Source organism: Prionailurus viverrinus, chromosome B4 (assembly GCF_022837055.1).
Source record: "Prionailurus viverrinus isolate Anna chromosome B4, UM_Priviv_1.0, whole genome shotgun sequence".
Lineage (NCBI taxonomy): Eukaryota > Metazoa > Chordata > Mammalia > Carnivora > Felidae > Prionailurus > Prionailurus viverrinus.
In genome coordinates, this window is record NC_062567.1 from 69,296,832 (window position 1) to 69,320,358 (window position 23,527).

At 38.3% G+C, this 23,527-nt stretch overlaps 1 protein-coding gene across 1 annotated transcript in view; it reads right to left on the reverse strand.

Moving 5' to 3' along the window:
• NELL2 (neural EGFL like 2) overlaps window positions 1-18,425 on the reverse strand; it is a 404,650-nt gene extending 386,225 nt beyond the window's left edge. Inside the window, exon 1 of the mRNA XM_047868431.1 lies at window positions 18,356-18,425. The gene's annotated coding sequence lies outside the window, so the exon portion shown is untranslated. The remainder of the gene's footprint in view (window positions 1-18,355) is intronic.
• Between the last annotated feature and the right edge of the window lie 5,102 nt (window positions 18,426-23,527).

Consider the following 23,527-nt stretch of genomic DNA (forward strand, 5'->3'; position numbering starts at 1 on the left):
AGACTTGGCCTAATTTAAATTTACACGTGAACATTTCTTGAGTATCTGTTATGCACAAGATACTGAGCTAGATTTTATGGGAGATACAAATATGAGAAGAAATAGTGGCCAACTTGTCAGAAGTTTGTAATCTGGAAGGAGTATAAAATAAGTGTAAAATCCACTCAGTATATAACATGGTGGGTAAGAACATGGACCCAAGGGTTACTCTGGTGTGACTTCGGCTCCAACTTGCAAGTCATATAACCTTTCTGTTTCAGTTCTTCAACTGTGTAATGAGCAGGGCTTGTTGTGAAGACTGAATTAATATACAGAAGGCATTTTGAACAGTGTAAGCAATAAGTATAAGGTAAAAGAGTCACTTAAAAGAACTATTTTAAAAAGTGAAAACGTGGGGTGCCTGGGTGGCTCAGCTGGTTGAGCATCCCACTCACTTTCAGCTCAGGTCATGAGTTCATGGTTTCGTAGCTTCGAGCCCCACGCTGGGCTCTGTAATGGCAGCACAGAGCCTGCTCCTGATTCTCTCTCTCCATCTCTCTCTGCCCCTCCCCCACTTGTGCTGTCTCTATCTCTCTCAAAATAAATAAACTTTAAAAAAAAAAGTGAAAATGGAGTTCAAGGTAGGGCAAGATGGCATTTGATGGAAAAATCAGGAATGACTTTTCTAAGATAGATGGCATAAAGCAGACAATATTAGTGACCCTTCCCTTGCATCGTGCACAAAAGAACTTCTCCACCTTTTTAGAAAGTGCTTCTGCCATTTTGTGGCCTGACAGCTTCACATCACATGTGGGTAGTACAGCAACTTATTCTTTTCCATTTGTATGCTCTTTCTCCTTGGTCACAATGAGAACAACTTGCACTAAAACTGTCATTTTACAACAAAAATATGTCAACATTTCACACATAGTCTTTGCAAAAATGTCAGTATGAATTTTTATGATGCAAATGTCATGAATATCCTTCCACATTCATTTATTTTTAATAAATGAAGAAGTAAGTTCTTGTCTGCCAGGGGAATAGAGAACATAAGATGAATTTGGTTCATATCATGGTATTGATTTTTTAGAATGCCATGGATATTGGTGTGGTTAGGACTCAACCAAATAGTCTAGAATAAATCAAAAATAATTTATCATGCGTACACAAAGTACAATATAATACCTTTTCAAATGTTTGTATGTGATTTACAACTTACTTAAAAATAAGTCTTAAAAACTGCACTACAGTAAATTAAGCCATCATGCTGCACACCTTAAACTTATACAACGATCTAAGTCAATTACTTCTTAATAAAACCAGAAAAAAACTACACTACAAAAACTCTTAAAATATAAGCTTTCTCAATTTTCTTTTAACTTAAAGAAGTAGGCATTGTGGATTGAATTGTGTCCCCCCAAAAGATAGGCTGCAATCCTAACCCCCACCCCATACCTATTAATGTGAGCTTATTTGGAAATAAGATCTTGCAGATGTAATCAAGTCATGAGGTCATACTGGATTAGAGTGGATATGATCATATTGATCAAATGACTGGTTTCATTATAAAAAAAGAGAAAAATTGGGACAAAGAGAAGAGACAGACACAGAGCAGAAGGTATGTAACGATGGAAGCAGAGACTGGAGGGATACAGCTAATTGCAAGCCAACAAATGCCAAAGATTGCAAGCAAACACCAGAAACTAGGAGGACACACAGAAGGCTGTTCCCCCAGAGACTTCAGAGGGAGCACGGCCCTACTAACATTTCAGATTCATAGCCTCTAGAACTAATAAATAGAAGAATTTATTTTCCTTAAGCCACCCAGTTTGTGTACTTTGTAATGGTGGCCCTACAAAACTTATAGGTTGATTCATTCATTCAGGAATAATTATTGAATCTGCTATGTGCTAGGCACCACACTGAGTGCTGGGAAACCATGTGAGCAAGTGCAACAAACTCCCAGTTCTTGGGCACATAGGCTCTTGCAAAGAAGATAAACATGAAACAGACAAAATAGATGATCACTTAAGAAATTCAATCTCAAACCCAAAGTACCTCTCTCAAGTCATTCTCTAGCACAATAGTTCATTTAATTTGCTTTATAATCTTCATCACTGTATGAAACTATTGTGCTTGTTTTTCCCTGTGATTGTTATCAGTCTCCCCTCATTCCATCCTCAGCTTTTAGAAGAGTTGTGACATTGGAGGTACCCATTAATTGTTGAATTAATTAATTAATTTTAAAAGCTACAGCATAAGAGAGTGTTTATTAAGGAGAGGTGACCTTTTCTAAAAGGTCAAAACAAGCTTCCCTGTGGAAATGATATTTGGGTGGAATAATAAATAGGAATTAACTGCTCACTGGGGACTAACGAGAGTCAATTTGAAGAATAGAAAAGAGTGTTTCAAGCAAAGCAAACAGCATTTTTGAAGGCTTGCAGGCAGGAAAGAATATAGCATATTTTAGAAATTCATAGCTCAAGGTGGCTAGGGCCCCAAGTGTGAAAGGAACTTGATGTATCAAGTTGAATTTGATGAAGCAGGTGGTGGCCAGATCACATAGGACATGGAGACCAGATCCAGCATTTTGACCTTAGCCTAGTAGACAATGGGGAACTTTTGCCAGGCTTTCGGAAGGAGAGTGAATGAGTATATTTGCTTTAAAATTTCCTCTCTGGCTCCTGGCTACATATTGGAAGCAGACAAGAGTGGGCATAGAGGATGAGGGAGGGGCTACTGGAGCAGTATGGGTGAGAGATAGGGTAGCTCAGAGAAGGAAACTGGCCATGAAGGAATAGACAGATTCAAAGGTTGTACAGTGGTTTAAAAAAACAAACAAACAAACACAGGAGATTATGATGAATTAGATGTGAAGTAGTGAAGGATGAAGGTAAGTTTTCTGTTTCACGCTCCTGGGTGAATGGTATATCATTTTTTCTGATAAGGAATTAGAAGAGAATCGGGTAGCAGGGGGATGAGTAGAAGAGTATAGTTGTGACCATGCTGAGTTGAGTTTCTAATGATGCACTGAGACACAGATGCTGAGCAGGCAGGGTCATAGATGAGTCTGGATCTTGGCCGAGAGGCCTGGGCCAGTGACATCAGTGGAAGGAATCCTAGACCTAGAGATGGTACCTAGTGAAAGTATTTAGAGAAAAAAGAAAAATGTCTTGGATTATGTCTTGAAAAAATAGAGTACTTGGATATAGCCTTGATTTCTTTGCAATCTAGAGAGGTTTTTTTTTTCTTTTCCTAAACTTGACCTTTTCATTGTCTAGTTTGTTCTAAAACAATTAAAAGCATACAGCAAAACATCAACTCTTCTGGATCTTATTATAAACACTGAAATCCTACGTGTCACTTAATGGAAATCATAAAATTTAGTTTGCTTCAGATGCAACTACCAATGATAAATGTATAGCTTTTAAGCCACTTGGCATTTATTATGCACGTTTGTCAACTCCAAGTCAGTTTTGGATAAATATTCCTCATACAAGATATCAACTCAGCTTGCAATAGTCAAACTTCCTATATAAATACCTTCACACAAACCCAAACCCAAGAAAATTTAATGTCACCAGATTCAATCCTCATTGCCTTCTCAAGTTTGAACTCCTCTTTTATTTTCTGATATGCCTTTGGATTATTGAGCACTTCAGGACTAGAAGAAAGGTAAGAAACACAGAAATGCTTACTACTATGACTATGTCATAAAACCAGCTTCGGGTCACAGGAATGTCAAAATATATACAGGAGGCAATCACATGTGCAGAGTTTTCTTTCCAGAAACTGCTTTGAAAGGGGCAATATTAGGGAATGTTCATGGAACCTAGTTTCCAATTAATTCACAAACATTGCGAATTTTAAGATGATTTCTTATTATTTATAAAAGCTTATTTCTAACTGACCCATCTTTGAAGAGTCTTGCATCTTAAAATTTACTTATTCTGTTCTCTTCCATCATTCTTGATTCATAGTTATAACAGAAACACCCTTTCCTCTACTCTCCTTACTATTTACATAATTCATTTATCAGTGTTGATCACACAGAATCACAGGAACTTTGGAACTATAAGCCTCTTTAGAAGTTATTTGGTTCAATTTTATTTTCACAGTTGAGGAAACAGAGGCTTCAAAAGCATTAACTAACATCCCTAAAAACACACCCAAACTAAAACAAAATACAAAATTGGTTTTACTATTTTTTGGTTCAAACCAGTACACTATCATTTATATGCGATAATTTATCTTTTCATATTTTGGCAGGAAAAACTGCATCAAGCTGGACAACGTCTATCATTATACACAAGATTTACCCCACTAAAGGTAAGTTTTAATAGAACACATAAATCAACTTTCCAATTATCTTTCAAAAGTTACTGACACCCTCTATTGTATAATAAAACTCTTATGAAAGTATAGCAATGCACTTTAAGCTTTCCTCTCTCTGTTGCAGTATGAGGTCATATCTAGAATGTCCCTTCATCCCATTATAAAATAAAATCTGCATTTCTATGATGAGACTATCTGTACTCTACCTCAATTCATCATATGAAGGGGAATCTTAAAGGGAAATCATATTATCTGTTACCTCCCTATCATAAAAATAGGGATTTGAGGGGCGCCTGGGTGGCGCAGTCGGTTAAGCGTCCGACTTCAGCCAGGTCACGATCTCGCAGGTCCGTGAGTTCGAGCCCCGCGTCAGGCTCTGGGCTGATGGCTCAGAGCCTGGAGCCTGTTTCCGATTCTGTGTCTCCCTCTCTCTCTGCCCCTTGCCCGTTCATGCTCTGTCTCTCTCTGTCCCAAAAATAAATAAACGTTGAAAAAAAAATTAAAAAAAAAAAATAGGGATTTGACTCTCACTGTTCCAGAAATCTCACTAAATGAAAAGAGAGTGTATAAATGCTGAATTTTCTTTAAAAAAATAGGTTACAAATATATTTTTTATCTCCTCTTGGAATTTATCCTATTTGCTTCTCGTTCCTCTAAGTGACCTTTGGAAATATTACATTCCTCAATTCATGAGCAGGGGAAGGCATTCATTTCTGCTTTAATGAAGTAATTTTAGAAATGAGTTTCAGAAACAGTAATAGGGTATCACTGAGGACACAAGGGAGGGAAAGACATTCTTTGGCTAAGTATGACTCAACATGCACAATCTCAGGATATAACAGGAGAATTAGGCATATATTTAAGACTTCCTCAAATGTTCTCATTGCAAATTAAACAAAATCCAAATGTCTGGGTTTTAGAAAACCCACCACCATCTTGACATGCCTACTTCCAGCCTCACCTCAGACCACTTCCTCGCTCACTACCTGTCCCTTGATAATAACAACGTACATTTTTGACTGAAAGACCTTTCTTTTGTTTTTTTCTAATGCTGGAATATTCTTTCCTTTGATCTTCATAAAACAGAGTGGCCTTCCCTGGCCATCCTGTCTATATCACATTATAATTTACCTCTGGTCTCTCCCATTATCCTGCAGAGCATGTATACTATCCAAAACTATTGTTATTTTACAAGTTTATTATATCCATCTTTCTCCCCTAGATTGTAAACTACATGAGGAAAGGGACTTTAATCCTAATTTACTCCTTGGTCCCCAGGCACACAGATCAGTATCCAGCATGTACCTGATGCCAAATTAATAGGTATTAAATGAGGGTGAAGTTGATGTTGCTGTAATACTTTATATACCTTTTATTCACTCAACTACATTTATTGGCTGCTCTGTGTAAGATAACTTGTTAGTCATTACCTAACAGGAAAAGTTAAAAATAGAATTCTTCAAATTCCTGAGATCAGGAGGAAACTCAAATCCTGAAGTTATAAACTTTAGTATTGAACTTGAATGTACAGATCATCTAGTGCAGGCTCTTTGTCCTACATAGGAAGGAAGGGACAGAGATAATAGTGTCTTACCCAAAATAACATGTTTTCACTGCGTTTCTAGAAAAGAAGTTGCTAAGTCAGATCCTCAATGGAATACTTAGAGCACTCACATATGAAGTTTGCTTCCCAGCAATGAAGCAAAATTCACTACTATAATTATAAACATTATTACTATGATTATTACCACTTCCACTCTACCCCTCGGTGAATGTGACATAGCACTTTGTTTCCTAAATATAGGAAATACGGTCCCTATAACACATACCAAATCCTTTAAATGCCAAACAGATCAATTCAGTCACTCAAATACACAAATTCTACGAACTATCAACTGGCAGACTATCGCCTGCTCAGACAAGCTGACAATAAAAAACAAGGACTACAGCCCCAAAGGGTTGAATCATCAGTACCACAAAAGATACAATCACATACTGAGGCCAACACACAAAATTGATTCTTTAATTTGGTGTGTAAGTTAAGGTTTGTGTTAACTCACATAGTACCCGTAACAGACGGGTCAGTAAATATTGAGCTGAGTTTGTTACAAGTACGAAGTAGCCGTCAAATGGTGGCTGGACAGATGGATGAATGACTGACTGAAGGAAAGAATGATTCAGTTCAGGAAAGCTTCTATCAGCAGGTGCGTGCTGCTTCGCTCTGGGTTTCTCCGTGTGCCTTGCACAGAGCTAGGTACAGCCCAGCTGAAAAACGGCATCATTCAGGGAATCGAATAGTCTTTAGGGTTAGGGGCAACTTAGAATAAGCCTTAAAATTTTTATTTCTCTCTGAAGACTTGACTTTACCACAGTCATCTCACCCGAATGTGGAAAATCTCTCCTAGTAAATGACACAAAAAGCCCTTAGGTTACAATTTTAGCTTATGGAGTATAACAAAAACCTCATTTCTTTTAGGATATAACAATATTTTAGTAGAGAAACATTTCATCTTTTGACTAAGTCTGTTGGGAAGCAATGAATTTGGTGGGTTTTAAGTATATCTAAAATTAATACAGTCAGGATCATCCCAGCAGAGCCTCGGTTAGCTTGTACTTTGCACACTGACGAAGTGAGGAACCAGAGAGTTAAGGGTGAGAGGAGGGAAGAAAAAGAGCTTCCTTATACCTGGCTGTCCGCCTCTTATCACTATCTTCTAAATGTCTGGAAGTCCCTTCACGTGCTCTGCTTGCTGGCTGTATCATGGTAACTCAACAAATCCCTTTTGCAAAAGCCCTCACCGTGTGTCTCCTAAATAGCACAGTTAGAAATCCTGAACTATTCTTTACACATTAAGAACATAATATTGCATATTAAACTGGTAGACTTCACCAGAAGCCACATGACATGGCAGTTACACACTATAATATGTTACACATACTATAATATGTTAGTGGTTAAAAGTTACATACACCATGTAAGTTGTTAAAACGGTTAACAGGCTCTGGAGTCACGGAAACTTGCACTCAGATCCTAGCCACACTCACCAGCCACCTGGCCCTTGGAATATTATCTAATATCTCCCAAGCCTCAGTGTCTTCATCTGTGAAAGCAAAACAATAGTACCTGGTCCACAACATCATTGTGTGAATCACATACATGCTTGACATGCCTGACACATAGTGGACCTTCAAGAAAAGTGATGAGTAATAGTGATAGTAATGGGAGTATAAATGGCTTAAATATTTCAAGCACCAACTAAAGCAAGGACATACCGAATACATATTTAGCAATTTTAAAGTTAACCGTGGCTTTTCCATCTACTCACCACTACATGATCCAAATGGGAGTAAAGGGATAAAAGAGAATCACAACCTGTTTTCTCTTCTAGGGAAGTTTTCTAATTAGCACATTAACTAATTTACTCCTTACAAATGTGCAAGTTGTAAACACAGACTGTTGTCTCAGACACTGATAACTTAAGTGATTTTATAAATGTAAATGCATTACAAACTCATTGCAATTAGACATAACTAAAGATTGCACACCATAACTTATTTCTCTTCATATTGAACTTTTTATTTAATGAATTTATGATTCTAACAAGGAGATTATGTTAGAGCATTAACCAAAATCTGTAGCATTTTGGGTCAGTATGTAATTTTCATTGAAGGGACCCAATGTGATCAAAAAGAATCTCAAAAATAATTCACTCCCCAAATGTTTTAAATACAAGTCTTCTGAACATATTAGTAGTAATAATCTTTTTGTTTCAGATTTAGTAGATCATTAGAAAGTAATAGTGAATTTTTTTTTTCCTGGATAGATCTGATTGAAACTGTGTTTTGCACAAAACAGGGCTCAGAATCATTATACACTGATTCTACTGCAAATTCATTTGCAAATTTGGGTAAGTCTTTAAAGCAAAACTAAAAAATATTTATAACAAACCTGAGGATGTGATTAAACCCCAAAATTATTTAGTGAAAAAAATTAGTCCTGTATATAAGATGTTTTTCCACATGAGGATAAACAATAAGAAAATACCCAAGTTAATTAAAAACTCACTCATTTCAAACTCTCAAACTACAAGTAGTACTAAAGAATATTAAAATTTTACTCATAATTCTTTTACAATAGTTCATAATTCATATTTGAGCTAGACTGTGCTTAACAATTTTTTTTTCAAAAAATTTTTTTAGTATTTATTTATTTTAGGGAGAGACAGAGCGTGAGCAAGGGAGGGGCATACACAGAATCAGAAGCAGGCTCCAGGCTCTGAGTTGTCAGCACAGAGCCCAATGTGGGACTGGAACCCATGAACCACAAGATCATTACCTGAGCTAATGTCAGACGCTCAACCGACTGAGCCACCCAGGCACCCCCAATTTTTCTTTTTCCTTCCTTTTCTTAATTTTTTAAAATCTTTATTTATTTTTGAGAGAGAGAGAGAGAGTGAATGGAGGAAGGGAAAGGAGAGGCAGACACAGAATCAGAAGCAAGCTCCAGGCTCTGAGCTGTCGCACAGAGCCTGATGTGGGGCCTGAACCCACGAACCGTGAGATCATGACCTAAGTTGAAGTCGGAAGCCCAACCAACTGAGCTACCCAGGCACCCCTTCTTTTTCTTGATAAACAATTGTTTAAAGAAAAACTAGTGCAAAAAAAATGTCTATTTTATCTCATTGCTGGTAACTTTTCATTGTGTACTAATCCCTGTTATTGGCTATTCTATGGCTATTCCTATGAACCTCTCTAAAATCATATAGTAAATCTGGCTTATGAAGTGACAATCTTACATTTTTTTTTCCTGTATGTCACTTTTATATATAAAGAAATAAGGGGAACATGGGAGATACTTTAAAAGATAAAACCATGAGCTGCTAAACTTCAAATAACTGGAAGAACTACAGCGCCATCTTGTGGAAGAAAATATCTAATTAGTGAAATGGCTTTGATTCTATCAGAAAAGAAATGTGATTGAATTCTTGGCCACCAATCCTAGTTTCTTTTAACGATACATTATTTTAGAACCTTTGGTCTGGAATTTCTGTCAAATAGCAATTATTATCCAGAGGACTAACCCATATAATACAGAAACCAGATGAAGTATGTCTATGTTATGGATAAATAAAAATACAAAGTTAATATCTTTATTAGAGGCTGTCCTAATAAAGAAGGACCCTGTAAAGAGGGTGAGAGGTGAAAGAGGACGAAAGCTGGAGGCATTGGTTTTTCTATCCTTCTTTTCAAACTTAGAGGACTAAGGAAACCCTTAACGTGATTCTAGCTCAGTTTCTGAAAAACTTACTAAGGAAGGATTTCCTTTAATATCCATAATCATAAAGCAAAAATGCCAAGGAGGCAGAAACGGAAATAAGGTTGTTTGGGTGAGGTCGGAGCACCACGTATCTTTCTTTCTTCTTAGTTCAATTAACCAAAATTTACTGAGAGCCTACAATGCGCCAAGCCCTTGCTGGGCACAGGATAGTCCCTCCTGAAAGACACGTAATGACTAGTGAAGTGTACAGGTCATTTCAAGGTGGAGAAAATGCTCGGGAAGGCCAGTCTGGGAGGTCATGCCATCTGCAGGATATTGAACAGAACTCTGAGGGGCAAGAGAGGAGAGAAAAGATATTTCATTCATTCTCTCAAATCAGTGGGTAGAACCAAATGGGGAACCCTGGGGGAACCCTGCCCTCTAACATACCTTTTCAAAGTACTTTTCAGACTACTGTGTATTCCATACAAACCAAAGAAAAGCATAGAGTACAGAATTTCCCTTCTGTGGAGTTAAACACTCTCTTATTCTGTGCTCCCATAATACTTTGCTCATAACCTAATGTGGAATTTAACTCCTTATGAATAATTATTAATAGTTATTTGCCTGCCAGCTACTCCTACGGCTGCAAACTTTGAAAATCAAGACTATCTCATTAATCCTTTTATACTTAACACCAACCACAGTGCATATTGAGCATTCAACCATGTTTGTTGAATGGAATCAGTCATGTTTCACAAGAGTATTCATTTGGCCACAGTAATAAACTCCTGAGTAAAAATAACGCAGGTATTCCTCAAGACATCCAGACTAGCACTGTAAGTAGTGATGCCCATTTATTTCTAAGGTTGTCAACTACCAAGTTCTTGTTTTGGGGCTTTCATCCCTGAATCAATCTTTAAAACTCCCAGTAGATACAAGAAAATTTGTCTCTATATTTATATCTATACTTTTAATTGGGGGGGGGGGACTTAGGTATGATTTTTTTTTCTAAAATTGTCTTTCTTCAAGCAAATAAAAATCTAAACTGGTACTTAACCTGACATAGAAGTAAAAAGAATAAAGCAAGAAAATTAACATTATCCAAGATGACTTAGATCTCCCAGTGTGGTGTTTTTAGTCTGGCTTCTCTCCCTCTCACTCCTGTCCACTCTCCATTCTCAGCTCCCACTCACCTCCCTGCCTGGACTTTATTTTTTATCTAAAATATTAACACCTGATTACTGGAGAGTTAGCAGCAGCCCAGAGGAAGAATTTGTTATAAATCATTAACAAAAAAAATTTTGGAATCCAATTCCTGTGTTACTAGACAAACCTTTGTTTCTCTTTTATCTGGCCACATTTTAGGCACTCACCTCAAGATATTCACACAGTTTGCTTGACTCCAAAAAGAAATAGACATCACTTGTAAACAACAAATGGACATAAAGATCCCTACAGACACCACTGTCAAACAAGAAGCTGAACATGTCCTACACTTGCTGTGTATTTGAGTGCTAAAATGGGGAAGGCTATCAGTATGGTTGCACCATATATATGCAGATCAAGTACCTAATTCTCAAAAACTCTAGTTTTAAGTGAGGGCTAACAGTTTTATAAGCTACTTTGCAAAGAAGAAATGCTTCAGTAGTCATTAGAGGAAAAATCTTGATGTGAAATAACAATTCTTTTAGCTCTCTACAGGGTCAAGGATTTAAGCATTGCATTTTATGTGTGATACTGCAAATCTCCGATTTGAAATGCCATTCAGACTTGCATTCTTAAAACACAAAGGGCTAAGCACAAAGCTCATATTACAATCTATTTCTTAACTCTTACTTTTAATTAAACAAGATAGTTACACAAAAGGTCCAGGCATAGTATCTGGTACTTAATTGTTTCCTTCTCTTTTCCCTTTGGAGGTAAGAGGACTGGGAGCATGTCTCATTTATTTATTTGTTTGTTGGTTTGTTTATTCTGAGAGAGAGAGAGAGAGAGAGAGAGCACATGCAAGCAGGGGAGGGGCAGAGAGAGAGGAAGAGAGAGAATCCCAGGCAGGTTCCATGCTATCAGTGCAGAGCCCAAGGCAGGACTGGATCTCACCTACTGTGAGATCATGACCTGAGCCAAAGCCAAGAGTCGGAAGCTTAAGTGACTGAGCCACCCAGGAGCCCCCCTCTCACGTCTTTTTTTTTTTTTTTTTGAAGTTTATTTATTTTGAGAGACAGAGAGAGTGATCAGGGAGGGGCAGAGAGAGAGAGAGAGAGAGAGAGAGAGAGAGAAAATCTCAAGCAGGCTCTGCACTGTCAGCACAGAGCCCAATGTAGGGCTCAAACCCACGAACTATGAGATCATGATCTGAGCTGAAACCAAGAGTCGGACACTTAACCAACTGAGACACTCAGGTGCCCCTCCCCTCTCATTTCTTTAGAAAAATTTTAAAACCTCTCTGAATCTCAGTTTCTGTCTGTGAAGGATAATAACACCACCTCATCTAGTCATTGGAAGGAATGAAAAATGTAACTTGTAAGGGGCTAATTGTTGTTTTTTTTTTTTATCTTTATTTATTTTTGAGAGAGAGACAGCATGTGAGCAGGGAAAGAGCAGAGAGAGAGGGAGACACAGAATCCAAAGCAGGCTTGAGGCTCTGAGCTGTCAGCACAGAGTCTGACGTGGGGCTCAAACTCATGAACTGTGAGATCATGACCTACCAAAGTCGGACACTTAACCAAATGAGTCACCCAGGCACCCTTATTATTACAAATTTTTTAAATGTGAGTTTTTTCAGTGTCAGCCTTGGGAATTTAATAATAAAATTGCATTATCAATCTATACTCTTTGTTCTTCTTTAAAAATCAGTTTCCAAGGAGAAAACCCAATTGTACCAATACAAAAACCCGAGGAGTGGCTGACTGAAAAACCTGAGATCTTGTTGTTGAAAAAGACAAAAATAGGTCCTTTAGTAGCTCTGAGGTAGTAAAGTTGAAAATGCCAAGGAAAGTTGTATTTTGTGGTTGCTATTTTATTACCCTTTCCAGCAATTTTCCACTTGAATGCTCTTTAAACTTGTAATTTAGGCACACTTTACTCTTTATTGTATTTCAATCTGGGAGGCAAATAACTTAATCAACTTAATCGAAGACCAGGAACCACCAAGATTCTGGTTGGAGTTCCAGTATTGATTTAGCTCTTAATTTTCCATTAATTAAATTAGGACAATAACCACACAACTTTCAGGACTGTGTTGGCAAGAATTTTTCTGTTTCAGTTTTGATTCCCCCACCCCTTTCCACTGCCAGTGTTCAGAAAACATTTATTACAGTAAAATTGCTTCCATTAAACAATCTGATATTAAGTAAAATTCAGTATAAAAATCATTATATTTGCTTTCCTCTTTCATACAAACTACGCTTTTTCACTTCTTTTCAACACAGTTCTTGCCTCGTATGAAACCCATGAAATCAATTTCTCCTGGTTTTGGTCACTCCAATCACTTCCATAAGCTTGAGAGAGCCAAGACTGAGCTCTGGAGCACTCTATCATTTTCAAAAACATTTAAAGGTACAAAGGAGAATCCAGTCAAGGAGATTGAGAAGAAAGATAGATGATAACTCAAAATAGTACAGTGTCCGGAAACCAAGTGAAACAAAAATTCAAGAAGACAGAAGTGACCAATTATGTTAAACACTGGTGCTGAGCAAAGGATGATGAGGACAAAGAACAGATCATGAGACTTGACAGATAGATGCTACTGTTGGCTCATATAGGTGTGGTTTTGGTGAAATAGTGAAATAAAAACTTGGTTCAAATTGTCATGAAGATGGGAGCCTCAGCTCAATGTCCATGGAGACATTGAGGTTTGCATCAGTAAGTTGATAGCTACCAGGGGCATAGAAGGAAGCGAGATTTCTTTTCTCCCTTTTTTAATGTATTTTTTTAAGTTTATTTATTTATTTTGAGAGACAGAGAGTGCATATGCACAGAGGGAGAGGCAGAGAGGGAGAGAGAGAATCCCAAGCAGGCTCCGAGTTGCCATTGCAGAGCCCGACATGGGGTTCAATCTCACGAACCAAGGTCAGATCATGACCTGAGCTAAAATCAAAAGTTGGACACTTAACTGACTGAGCCACCCAGGTGCCCCTCTTTTTTATTTTTTTATTTTTTCATTAAAAAAAATTTTTTTAATATTTATTTATTATTGAGAGACAGAGACACAGAGCGTGAGCAAGGGAGGGGTAAAGAGAGGGGGAGATACAGAATCTGAAGCAGGCTCCAGGCTCTGAGCTGTCAACACAGAGCTCGACACGGGGCTCGAACTCACAAACTGTGAGATCATGACCTGAGCCGAAGTCAGTCGCTTAACCAACTGAGCCAACCAGGTGCCCCTACCCCTCTTTTGTTTATGATTGTTCATTAATATTATAGCACCGATGGCAGAGAACAAAGGAGACATGTAATCATGCAAGACAAGAAAGAGATAATTATAGCAGTAAAGTTCTTAAGAAAGTAGAAAGAGATGGAGTCCAGTGCCCAAGTAAAGACTTGTCCTAAAATAGGGAAAGGGACACTTTCCTTGAAGCAGAAGGCTACAGAGGTGGGTAGACTGGGTGGTGGAAAAATAATGTTATTTTCTGATTTTTTTCTCAGTGAGATAAGAAGCAAAATCATCCACTGAGAGTGAGGAGCAGAAGCGAGGAGGTGGAAATTTGAGAAGCAAGAAGAGGAGGTGAAATAGTAATCCCTGAGAGAGAAAATAAATCAATAAGGAAATGGGAACTGTGGTTGGCTGAATTGCAAAGACTGCACTGAGGCCCACTTGAGACAAACAGTCATAAACTTTAAAAGAGATCAATCAGAATAGTTAGGTGTTTTCCTCCAGCGATCAAACTACAAGCTTGGGAAACATTTATTGACTGTTTATTATGTGCCAAGCACTGTTGTAAGCATTTTACTCCTATTAATACCTTTTAATTGGGCGCCTCAGTGGCTCAGTCGGTTAAGCATCAGACTCTTGGTTTTGGCTCAAGTCATGATCTCACGGTTTCATGGGTTCAAGCCCTACGTCTGACTCCTCCTCGCTGACGGTGTAGAGCCTGCTTCAGATTCTGTGTCTCTTTCTCTCTCTGCCCCTCCCCCACTCACACTGTCTCTGTCTTCTCAAAATAAATAAATAAACTTAAAAAAAATTTTTTTAATACCTTTGAGTCAACAACAACCCCATGAGACAGGTGCAGATGAGGAAACAGGCACAAAACTGTTAGGAAACTTATCCAAGATCACAGAGCTAGTAAATTCTGAACCCAGGATTCAAAAGAGTGTAGGTCCAGAAGCCACACCATTAACCACTAAACTATACTACCCCTTTGCAAATCGTTGGGATTAACCAATATTGGATTTCTGTCATTGAGTAAGGCAGAGGGTAGGCAAGGAGGATGTTTGCAAGTAATTGAACAATGGAATCTAATCTGAACAAGTAGGAAGTAAAGACAGGAACTAGAAAGTGGTGGACATTAAAAATGGTGTCATTAGGGGCACCTGGCTGGCTCTGTCGGTAGAGCATATGACTCTTGATCTCAGGGTTGTGAGTTTGAGCTCCATGTTGGGAGTAGAGCTTCCTTTAAAAATATGGGGCGCCTGGGTGGCTTGGGCGGTTGGGCGGCCGACTTCTCTCAGGTCATGATCTCGCGGTCCGTGAGTTCGAGCCCTGTGTGGGGCTCTGGGCTGACAGCTCAGAGCCTGGAGCCTGTTTCGGATTCTGTGTCTCCCTCTCCCTCTGCCCCTCCCCTTTTCATGCTCTGTCTCTCTCTGTCTCAAAGATAAATAAATGTAAAAAAAAAAAAATTTTAAAAAAAATAATAAAAATGGTGTCATGAATGGATTGGAAGCCTCGGTGTGATTGAAGAATTGCCATGGAGGTAGTGAGCTGAAAAGAAGGGAGTGGTGGCTGGTGAGGGGGTGTCAGGAACTGAGATTTTAAGGATTGTATAGTTACTCATAAGTACAAAATCTAAGGTTTGACCATAAGAATTGGAAGTTAAAGTTGGAAGGAAGGATGAGGGAAAATTTAAAGAAAAAGGTCAAGGAACTAAAAACCAGGGAGTGGTTGGATTTTCTACATGAACCAGGGGTGGTTACGGGAAAAAGAATGTGAGTTGGGTGTCACGGTCTCCACCAAATGAGAAAGATTGGCTAGGAGAGCAGGAGATTCCTACAGGATGGAAGGACACATACAGTCAGACAGCCTTGCTCCAAACAGGGGTTACAAACTCGTCCCAGTTGGCCCAGAACTCTCCCAGTTTTAGTATTGAAAATCCTACATCCTGGCCCTCCTTGAGCTGGGGATTTTGAGGAGGAAGGATGGGATATTTCCTGGAAGAAGCATAAAAATATATTACCTGCTCCATCTCCAGGCCCTGTGTGATGTGGATATTATGCATTTTAAATTATAAAACTGTCATGTGGTGGTGACTACTACTATATTCAGCTCCTTGTCTCAGAATGTGAGATGTGAGCTTTGCTCACATTATCTGATTTATTTAAGACAAAGGTTTCCAACACATTTTCCTCCCATTTTGTCTGACTTGTTCCCTTAAGGATAGCGATCATGTTTCAGATTTCATTAAACCTAATATGCTCTAAAAGCTATAGCTAATTCTCTGTGATCAATAAGTGTTGTTAAGTGCCTGAATGGGCTCAATGGAAAATATCGCTCAATCAAGAAAGTCATATTCCACAAATGGGCTGGAGCACTCAGGGAAGGATTAGTATTGCAGTACCACCCGACTTTCATGTGTTTGCAGTGAGAAATATCTCTGCCAGAGAAGCATCTGAACCCCTCCCCCCCACCACTCCACTATTTCAAAGACTTCTGGACTAACATGCAAAGAATCATAATATTTCACAGAGAGAAGAAACTTTGAAGATACTTTAGAAGTTATTAAAGTCATGGCAGCCATCTTCTTTGACAGAACCCTTGTGTGAATTCTCCACTCAGACTGTGCACTAAATGTAGTTTCTGTGTATTTCCAGTTTCCCGTGACAGCAAATGCTTTATGATATTTTCCAGTTTGTTTTAGGACTGCACATTTATGGCATATCAAGTGATTTCAAAATAGCACATGAATAGGAAAAGGCTGAAAGAATACACCAAAGGCTAACTGAAAGATAATCCAAAAGCTGCAATGAGACCACCAGGCTGGTGTGAGCAGTCTTCCAGGTCTTTCCTACCTTTTAACCATATATATTCTTCTCCTTGCTCTCATCACTAAATTTCTCGAAAGCAAAATCTATATTTATTCAACTCTACTTCACTCCTTGGCTTGCAATCTGACTCTGGCCTCTGCTCCCTTAGAAGGTCAACAATGACTACATTGGTAGTCATTTCTGAGAAAATCCCAGTTTCCTATATTTGTATTATTTTGAGCAAATACAGAATGAATTGTGTAAATATGAGCTGATGGTTACATATTTGTTAGTCTCACACAAGTTTACAAATCAGAAAAGAATCCTTGGATAGACCACATAATTTTGGGTTTAAACTTCCACCTCTCCCATTCACGACCCATCTCTCCTTGAAATTTCAGCAGCATTTAAATCATTTGCTGTCTCTTTTTCCTGAAATTATTTTACCCCTGTCCTATTTTTAAAAATATTTCTTCTCTTATTTACCTATTATTTTCTTTCTTTCCTTTTACCTCCAAAATTAGTTCATTATATTCTATATAATTCTTGAACTTGTAGCAACATTTTTACGTTCCTTTTAAATTCTTTAGAATTCTTTTAAAATTCTCTTTCCCTGAATTTTTTTTTTTCCTGAATGTTCCTTCTTTGGTTTTCCTAATGGCTTCTTTCCTTCCTCTGGTCTCCAAAGACAGGTAATCCCCCAAGAACCAACACTTGGACCTCTCCCTGCTTTCTACAGAGTTGATCTTAATTTAGCCATACTGGCTACTCCTGTGATTTCAACTGCTGTCTCTAAACAGAATGAAGCCCAAACCAAACATTTTAAGAATTCTTTCCTGAAGTTCCAGCCCATTGCTGAAAATCTCCACCAGGATCTCCCACAGTTCCTCATATTCCATCCACTCACCTTCCTAACCCAAACCAGTTCTTCTGATTTCTCTAACTCTGTTAAATTTTTTTTTTTTCAACGTTTATTTATTTTTGGGACAGAGAGAGACAGAGCATGAATGGGGGAGGGGCAGAGAGAGAGGGAGACACAGAATCGGAAACAGGCTCCAGGCTCCAAGCCATCAGCCCAGAGCCTGACGCGGGGCTCGAACTCACGGACCGCGAGATCGTGACCTGGCTGAAGTCGGACGCTTAACCGACTGCGCCACCCAGGCGCCCCAACTCTAACTCTGTTAAAGCAGCCATCAACCTCATGGTCACCCAAACTTAAAATCTCCATTTCTAATCCATCCTAGTCAATCAAAAAGTGTAACTTACTCTATCTCCACCCCAGGTCTAACAATCATTATTTCTTATTCACCTCTACAATTATAAGAGCTTCTTAATTGCCTCTCTGCCTTGGTTTTTACATCTTCCAGTCCATCTAGAGTATTATTTTCAAATTGATCTTCTGAAAACCAGTGTTATAGCCTTCTTTATTCAGAAACCTTTAACAGACTCCAACTGCATGGCTAAACAAAGTCAAACCCCCTAACTCAGAACCCAAGGCCCTTGCAGGCTGTGTGTAATTTCTCTGATACTTGTCTTACAACAGAATCACACCTATTAGATTCTAAAATCAGAGACAAGAAAATCATGAATAATCTAAATTACCCTGGAAAAGTCCTTCGACAGGCTTTCCACTGGAGACCACGAGTTAGTTCAGCGCAGCCAGTTTTTCCTCCAGCATTGGAACAGATTCCTGTTTCTTTGGTTGAGCACCAGATGAAGTAGTTGGCTTGCTTTTAGGGTCCATTTTACATGAAAAATGCATATATGCATGTCTTTAAAAATTAGAATCACATTCAACTCAGTGATATGCTCACATCTGAGAGGCACCCAGAACAGAGACAACCTGAGGGAACCACAGATTCACATGCTTCCCGTCATGCTCATTCGAGGCAATCACTGAAAGGAATGATGGGCAGTATTGCCAGCACTATTTAAAGTGTAATTTTTCTCTCTCTTTTATGGTAGTTTGTTTTGTTAAGATGATGGAATTTCACTGTTACGTCTTTTTAAAAAGTTATTTAGATTCTTGCCTTTACTTCTCCCCTGAACTTTGAAGACAGGAATCATGTCATATTCCTATTTGCATCTTTACAGCGCTTAACACTGTACTGAGTCATTCTGTAAATATTTTCTCAGCAAATCAAATTTGCTTTGATTTGTTTATAATAGTTAAATGAATAACAGAGTAGTTTTTAACAGGATATCCCTAGTGAAAATGTCATTGCCTATTTTATTAAGAATTTATATCTTTTGCCATGAAGACTTAGTGACAGTCCTTTCTATTGCAATTACTTAAAAGCGGCAGCTTTATTTTTTTTCTAAATAAATTAGCCTATGCCATACACACTAATAAAACAATATTAGCAAAATCCAGTGGAGGCAGTAAAATAGACATATGCTTGTTATCTATATCTGATAACCAAAATACACATGTCAAAGTATATGTAAATATATACTCATATTTGTATTCCAAAATAATAAGAATAACCTGTTGTTATTTTAAATTAATAACAAGGAAATAAGTACTATGTCATCATGATTATATTAAAATCATGAAAAAAAATTGATAACATCCCGGCATTAGCCTATGCAAAGTTTGCCAGTGTTATTTAAATATACTCTCTAAATATAACTAAAAACTTCCCGGAAAATCATAATCATACTACCCCATGTAACCTAAGATTATTACTACAGCTATTTAAATATTTACCTTGGGGAAGTATAAGATATCCAGAGCTGCTTCTGGGAATCAATTTAAATAAGTCACCCTGTGCATTTGGGGGGACATACAAAAATAAATTTTGGACTCGCTGTCACATCTTCTAGATACCTGTATTTGATTCTTCCTGAAATTTAGTGATAGAATCTACCCTGTAGCCTCCGAGAGTGCACACTTGGCAGGTTTGAGAAGTCATCTTGAGTTGGGGCAGAGCTAGTGAACATGTCCCAGAAGCACTAAAGGGAAGCTAAGAGGGTGACTCTAGGTGTGTCACACGTCCTTGCTTCCCTGGGCAACATCTGCAGGGCTTTGAGAGTGTTCCTGGGAACATTGATGCCCGAGGGAGTGTTGGAGCCTCCTAGTGACCACTAGAGGGCTCAGGGGGAGCGTTACTGCAGGCTGCCCTCTAGGGGCAGTGGAAGGAAATGGCCCGGCTGTGTGATGAAGTTTACATTCTAAACACCAACCAGCACCAGACCCAGAGGCTAAAAGAGACCCCCAATGAATGTGGGGGTGGGCCCCAAGTATTTGGAGCTAGATAAAGACGCTTTGGGGTCACTGATGCCCGGCGTGCTTCGTAGAGAAGGACCTTCCTACCTAGACATTTATGGTTTTTCACACATGTCCAAAGATGTTGCCCCTCAAGGAGAAAAGTTGTAGGTCAGAATTAGGAAAGAATAGAATATATACAGGCTTTGGGACCAGACAACTATGGATTCACATACCAGCTCCATTTTTTACTAGCTTGATATGGTAAGTGAGTAATATATTTAGTCTCTCTAAACCTCAGTTTTCTTACCTGGAAAATGTAACATGTTTAGCATACACAGTGCTTCAAAACTAGGACAAGGTCAGTAAAGGGAAGGTGTCCTTGTTTTTTTGTTATTTTTTCCTTAACCTAATACAGTTGGAATCTCTGAGACTCTGGGTGGTATCATTCAGGTCTGTCCCCAGCTACCTTTAATAAAATCTGGCAACTCTGTCAACATCTACCAAGACTCCAGACTAATAAGAACCAGACCTGGTAAAATATGAGATGCCCCAGGAAAGTCTACTGCTCCTAAAACTGCTGTCTTTTGCACTTTCGATACAGATTTTTAATTGTTCTCATGAACATCAGATGGTAGCCTATTTAACCTCCCATCTGGTATGGCTGATATGTCTAAATGGAACTTTCATCTGCATGTCTGGTAGTTTTTTGGTTCCCAAGGGGCCAGAATCAGGAAATGTAGTGGGAGGGGCCAACCTACCTAACTAACCTCTGCCAGGCTCCTTGCCTCCTATCGATCCATGTACCTAGGATCCACCTGTTAAACATCCCAATATCAGGCACAGATGGTTCCCTGTTTAATGATTCTAATCCCACCTCATCTTGCCACCCCAAAGTCTGCCCCGATCCATCTGTTTTTGCATTAGCCCCTTGGACACTTACTTCAGCCTGGATTTAAACTGTTCCACCCTTTGCTTAGATTTTAAGCTTAGGCCTCTTTAGAATCAATTTTCCCCAGCCCTCATCCCACAAATATCCCACCTGTCTCAGATTATTCCTTCTCCCTAACAGCTCTCAAAAGACAAGATAGTTAAGGCTGAATTATTTTTATAAGAGGACATGAGGGCTAGAGTTACTGCCTGAAGACACTGAACCAGCACTAAGAATCTTCGTAGAGAATATGGCCATAGAAATAGATCAATTGATTCCATTAGTTAGTTTCTGTTAGTTAATATTCCCCATTAAGGAAAAATCCAGAAACGCCACAGAAATGACTATTCATCCTCTAGTGAAGAGTGTAGTTAATGCACAATAACTACATATTAGTTATTAACTATGGTGGCTTTTATCTAATCTCTTTATGGCAGAGCATGTGCTTGGAGTTTTGCATGTGGGTTTTTCCTTTCTTCTTTTTTTTTTTTTAATTCCTGTAATAATGGTAGGTTTCCACTGATCCATCTGTTTTTCTCCTCTGGGACCACTAATGACCAGGACCATATAATTCCAGGATACTAAGATGGGAGGTGAATGGTGCAGGAATTAATTAGTGGCCTAAGAATTGCAAGGGCTAATAAATAATCAATAGTCCACCCAGATATTACACTGGAGTTTAGACCTTGTTGGACCCAAATGTGACATAACAGATGGACACCAACATTCATCTCAAAGTATTGTAGAGTACCTCTCATTTCTGCTATGGTCTCAGTTTAGCTCTCTACCTTTTATGTTCTTACTGATTTTCAAATTAATGAATTGTTTGAGGAGAAAAAATTAATATATTTGGATGTTTGTCAATATTGCTGTGAAAAATGTTCAAATGCTCTACTGGTGCATTCTGTCCTATAAAAACAAGCAGTGTCTCTTTCCATATGTGAAAGAGAGAATTTGTCACGCCAGTCAATTACAAAAACTAATCTTTGAATATTTTGAATTAGACATCAATTCCAGAAAAGGCAACAACAGATTTTCCCCCCATATCTACATTACAAAACTGCAACTCTGAAAAATCTTTTTTTAGGAGTTTACTGTTTTCTAGAGTCCATGTCATCAAGTTTTGACATAAAGTGTTTCAGGCACCCAATTTAAGAAACAAACAGCTATTAAATGTCCAAAATGTCTATAGCTATAGATGTTTTAATAACAGAATAATGTTAATGTGCTTCTCTCTACCTCCTTCTCAAAAAATAGGCAGTTCAAGGTGTGTTTATTCATTCTTACAAATATATTTCCCCACTCTGTCAAAAAGAGAAGCATAATTCAGTTGAAGTGCATCAGAACTGTGTTTCCTTATACCATATTATGTGACAAGCTGTAAATAAAATGGACTTTTTATGAATACATTATGCATGGGATATGTTCCCAGGGTGGCGTATAAAGAGTATTTTAATGACATACATTTTTCTAGGTAACCAAAAGCAAGTTGCTATTCAACAACTCATGGACTGAATATAAAGCAATTTTAAAGTATCCTAACACGAACTCCATAGTCCTGGCACCTGAAATATTGATATGTCAACACAGTAAGCTTCATCTAGAAAATCATTCCTCTAGAAAATTATATTGACCACATGAACTTTTTAAAAATACTTTAAGTATTTAATGCAGTATGAACAGAATTTCTATTTTAATGTTAAATTTCTTTAAATGGTATCTATCACTGCATACCTTTAGATAAAAATAAGCATATACAATTATTATTTTATTAGGTTGTATGAAAATTGGGAAACAAGACAGAACCCCAATTTTTATAACATATCAGGGAAAATAACAAACCAAAAACCATGCATGATGTGAAAGTACTCACAATATACTTTATCAAAAAGCTGGCTATACGGGGAGCCTGGGTGGCTCGGTTGGTTAAGCGTCTGACTTCGGCTCAGGTCATGATCTCACGGTCCGTGAGTCCGAGCCCCACGTCAGGCTCTGTGCTGACCGCTCAGAGCCTGGAGCCTGTTTCAGATTCTGTGCCTCCCTCTCTCTGACCCTTCCCTGTTCATGTTCTGTCTCTCTCTGTCTCAAAAATAAATAAACGTTAAAAAAAATTTTTTTTAAAAAGCTGGATATAAACTTTATATTAGGAATAATCTTGATTGCACAAAAAGAAAAATATATATTCTTAGAAAAACCTGGAAGAAATCCAGTAAAATGCTAACAGTAGATATCTCTTTGGGGATGCATGTTCTGTCTTTGTGCATTTCTCTTTTTTTTTTCTATTTCCTATAATAAATATTAATTTTATTTTCAGAAATAATAATATTCCTTTATTCAGCAAATCTTTGTTGAGCACCTAATAGACCTCATAGTAGACTGAGCACCTATACCAGGCACTGCTCTAGGCACTGGGCGTACAGCAAGAAACAAAACTAAGTAAGTCTCTGCCCTCATAGAGAATATATTCTTCAAGCAGTAGGGTGAGGGGGTGGGGGAGGGAGCAGACAATTAGCAAATCATTGTGCAAATAAATAGAACATTAGGTGGTGATGGTTGCTATGGAGTGGGGAAAGGCGAGTTAAGGAGCTGGGGAAATATTGTATAGGAAATGGGGAAGTGTAGGGGCACCTGGGTG